Raw genomic sequence first — 5,000 nt, 5'->3', positions numbered from 1 at the left:
GACAGGACGCATGCTGGGCTCTGGGTGTAACAATGCCCCTCCGAAAGCCAACCTCATTTTATTTACTTTTCGTTTCTCTGCAAACAAGAAGTTTGACTTCTTTCTAGTTTTAGTTTCTCTCAAACATCTTTCCATAACTATCTCAAACTTTTAGCTCGGATAGAAGAGTTGATGCTCAGTTAGTACGAGTATACACATCAGTGCATACAAGTCACCAACCTCCTCGATGGGAGGCTCGCCACATAAGGGCCATTCGGTCTTAGACACCGACCCGTGGCAATGCTGTGTAGAGAAAAGTTCTAAACGAAGTACGGAACGAAACAGTCGAGACCGAAGTCTCGAGGCGCCGTGAACTGCTTCTCGACCGAGATCGTAGAATAGCCCCAAGCGCGCGCTGAACCGCCCGACTCGCCGAACCGTCGAGTCTCTTAAGGATACCGAACGGCCGGCAAGGACGCCGGCGCCGCGCGGTGAATAGCACGCGCGCTTATGGGTGCAAACCGCCGCGGCAACAGCCCGTCCGGCGGGGCTGTTGGGACTTAGAAAAATTTTTGCATGAAAAATTTTTTTGTACAACACAATAAATATTTATATTTCCAGGATATTTAACACAAAATATTCAACTTTTCATATACTATCTCGGTACTTTGAACATTTTTCAAGTCCAACCGCCAAGAGTAAACTTATCTTTCTATCGTATCTAGACCATTATAAATATTAGATCATTGTATAATAAAGCATTCTAACAATAAATATCAAGTATCAAAGCTCTAGGATGAATATTTATCGAATAAACTCAGAATAATGTTCCGGGCGCATTGCGTGCAACTCCGACCGAAGTGAAATTTTTCTAAGTCCAACCGCCAAGAGTAAACTTTTTTCCTAGCGTTCCCAGACCATTATAAATATTAGATCATTGTATAATAACGCATTCTAACAATAAATATCAAGTATCAAAGCTCTAGGATGAATATTTATCGAATAAACTCAGAATAATGTTCCAGGCGCATTACGAGCAACTCCGACCGAAGCGAAATTTTTCTAAGTCCAACCGCCAAGAGTAAACTTTTTTCCTAGCGTTCCCAGACCATTATAAATATTAGATCATTGTATAATAACGCATTCTAACAATAAATATCAAGTATCAAAGCTTTAGGATGAATATTTATCGAATAAACTCAGAATAATGTTCCGGGCGCATTGCGAGCAACTCCGACCGAGCGAAATTTTTCTAAGTCCAACCGCCAAGAGTAAACTTTTTTCCTAGCGTTCCCAGACCATTATAAATATTAGATCATTGTATAATAACGCATTCTAACAATAAATATCAAGTATCAAAGCTTTAGGATGAATATTTATCGAATAAACTCAGAATAATGTTCCGGGCGCATTGCGAGCAACTCCGACCGAGCGAAATTTTTCTAAGTCCAACCGCCAAGAGTAAACTTTTTTCCTAGCGTTCCCAGACCATTATAAATATTAGATCATTGTATAATAACGCATTCTAACAATAAATATCAAGTATCAAAGCTTTAGGATGAATATTTATCGAATAAACTCAGAATAATGTTCCGGGCGCATTGCGAGCAACTCCGACCGAGCGAAATTTTTCTAAGTCCAACCGCCAAGAGTAAACTTTTTTCCTAGCGTTCCCAGACCATTATAAATATTAGATCATTGTATAATAACGCATTCTAACAATAAATATCAAGTATCAAAGCTCTAGGATGAATACTTATCGAATAAACTCAGAATAATGTTCCGGGCGCATTCCGAGCAACTCCGACCGAGCGAAATTTTTCTAAGTCCAACCGCCAAGAGTAAACTTTTTTCCTAGCGTTCCCAGACCATTATAAATATTAGATCATTGTATAATAACGCATTCTAACAATAAATATCAAGTATCAAAGCTCTAGGATGAATATTTATCGAATAAACTCAGAATAATGTTCCAGGCGCATTACGAGCAACTCCGACCGAAGCGAAATTTTTCTAAGTCCAACCGCCAAGAGTAAACTTTTTTCCTAGCGTTCCCAGACCATTATAAATATTAGATCATTGTATAATAACGCATTCTAACAATAAATATCAAGTATCAAAGCTTTAGGATGAATATTTATCGAATAAACTCAGAATAATGTTCCGGGCGCATTGCGAGCAACTCCGACCGAGCGAAATTTTTCTAAGTCCAACCGCCAAGAGTAAACTTTTTTCCTAGCGTTCCCAGACCATTATAAATATTAGATCATTGTATAATAACGCATTCTAACAATAAATATCAAGTATCAAAGCTTTAGGATGAATATTTATCGAATAAACTCAGAATAATGTTCCGGGCGCATTGCGAGCAACTCCGACCGAGCGAAATTTTTCTAAGTCCAACCGCCAAGAGTAAACTTTTTTCCTAGCGTTCCCAGACCATTATAAATATTAGATCATTGTATAATAACGCATTCTAACAATAAATATCAAGTATCAAAGCTTTAGGATGAATATTTATCGAATAAACTCAGAATAATGTTCCGGGCGCATTGCGAGCAACTCCGACCGAGCGAAATTTTTCTAAGTCCAACCGCCAAGAGTAAACTTTTTTCCTAGCGTTCCCAGACCATTATAAATATTAGATCATTGTATAATAACGCATTCTAACAATAAATATCAAGTATCAAAGCTCTAGGATGAATACTTATCGAATAAACTCAGAATAATGTTCCGGGCGCATTCCGAGCAACTCCGACCGAGCGAAATTTTTCTAAGTCCAACCGCCAAGAGTAAACTTTTTTCCTAGCGTTCCCAGACCATTATAAATATTAGATCATTGTATAATAACGCATTCTAACAATAAATATCAAGTATCAAAGCTCTAGGATGAATATTTATCGAATAAACACAGAATAATGTTCCGGGCGCATTGCGAGCAACTCCGACCGAGCGAAATTTTTCTAAGTCCAACCGCCAAGAGTAAACTTTTTTCCTAGCGTTCCCAGACCATTATAAATATTAGATCATTGTATAATAACGCATTCTAACAATAAATATCAAGTATCAAAGCTCTAGGATGAATATTTATCGAATAAACACAGAATAATGTTCCGGGCGCATTGCGAGCAACTCCGACCGAGCGAAATTTTTCTAAGTCCAACCGCCAAGAGTAAACTTTTTTCCTAGCGTTCCCAGACCATTATAAATATTAGATCATTGTATAATAACGCATTCTAACAATAAATATCAAGTATCAAAGCTCTAGGATGAATATTTATCGAATAAACTCAGAATAATGTTCCGGGCGCATTCCGAGCAACTCCGACCGAGCGAAATTTTTCTAAGTCCAACCGCCAAGAGTAAACTTTTTTCCTAGCGTTCCCAGACCATTATAAATATTAGATCATCGTGTGGTAAAGCATTTTGAAGACAAATATCAAGTATGAAAGCGCTCGGATGAGTATTTATCGAATAAACTGAGAATAATGTTCGGAGCGCATCGCTTGCTCGGCCGCTCGAACGAATCGTTCGCGCGCCGAGGCGCGTCGGATCGCCGTGCGAAGGAGCTCGAGCGAAATTTTTCTAAGTCCAACCGCCAAGAGTAAACTTTTCTCCCCGAGCTCCCGCACGACTTTAATCGTTATATCCACGCACGATACCGCTTGTCATCAATATTTCTCGAGTTTCAAAGCTCTCGAACGCGTATTGCTCCAGTTTTTGTGAAATATTGCTCCGACCGCCAAGAGTAAACTTATCTTTCCGGCTTACTCGGACAATTATAAATATTAGATCATCGTGTGGTAAAGCATTTCGAAGACAAATATCAAGTATGAAAGCGCTCGGATGAGTATTTATCGAATAAACTGAGAATAATGTTCGGAGCGCATCGCTTGCTCGGCCGCTCGAACGAATCGTTCGCGCGCCGAGGCGCGTCGGATCGCCGTGCGAAGGAGCTCGAGCGAAATTTTTCTAAGTCCAACCGCCAAGAGTAAACTTTTCTCCCCGAGCTCCCGCACGACTTTAATCGTTATATCCACGCACGATACCGCTTGTCATCAATATTTCTCGAGTTTCAAAGCTCTCGGACGCGTATTGCTTCAGTTTTTGAGAAATATTGCTCCGACCGCCAAGAGTAAACTTATCTTTCCGGCTTACTCGGACAATTATAAATATTAGATCATCGTGTGGTAAAGCATTTTGAAGACAAATATCAAGTATGAAAGCGCTCGGATGAGTATTTATCGAATAAACTGGGAATAATGTTCGGAGCGCATCGCTTGCTCGGCCGCTCGAACGAATCGTTCGCGCGCCGAGGCGCGTCGGATCGCCGTGCGAAGGAGCTCGAGCGAAATTTTTCTAAGTCCAACCGCCAAGAGTAAACTTTTCTCCCCGAGCTCCCGCACGACTTTAATCGTTATATCCACGCACGATACCGCTTGTCATCAATATTTCTCGAGTTTCAATGCTCTCGGACGCGTATTGCTCCAGTTTTTGTGAAATATTGCTCCGACCGCCAAGAGTAAACTTATCTTTCCGGCTTACTCGGACAATTATAAATATTAGATCATCGTGTGGTAAAGCATTTTGAAGACAAATATCAAGTATGAAAGCGCTCGGATGAGTATTTATCGAATAAACTGAGAATAATGTTCGGAGCGCATCGCTTGCTCGGCCGCTCGAACGAATCGTTCGCGCGCCGAGGCGCGTCGGATCGCCGTGCGAAGGAGCTCGAGCGAAATTTTTCTAAGTCCAACCGCCAAGAGTAAACTTTTCTCCCCGAGCTCCCGCACGACTTTAATCGTTATATCCACGCACGATACCGCTTGTCATCAATATTTCTCGAGTTTCAAAGCTCTCGAACGCGTATTGCTCCAGTTTTTGTGAAATATTGCTCCGACCGCCAAGAGTAAACTTATCTTTCCGGCTTACTCGGACAATTATAAATATTAGATCATCGTGTGGTAAAGCATTTTGAAGACAAATATCAAGTATGAAAGCGCTCGGATGAGTATTTATCG

This window comes from Lasioglossum baleicum, unplaced genomic scaffold (genome assembly GCF_051020765.1).
Source record: "Lasioglossum baleicum unplaced genomic scaffold, iyLasBale1 scaffold2808, whole genome shotgun sequence".
In the NCBI taxonomy this organism is placed as follows: Eukaryota; Metazoa; Arthropoda; class Insecta; order Hymenoptera; family Halictidae; genus Lasioglossum; species Lasioglossum baleicum.
This window is presented reverse-complemented; position numbering follows the sequence as displayed.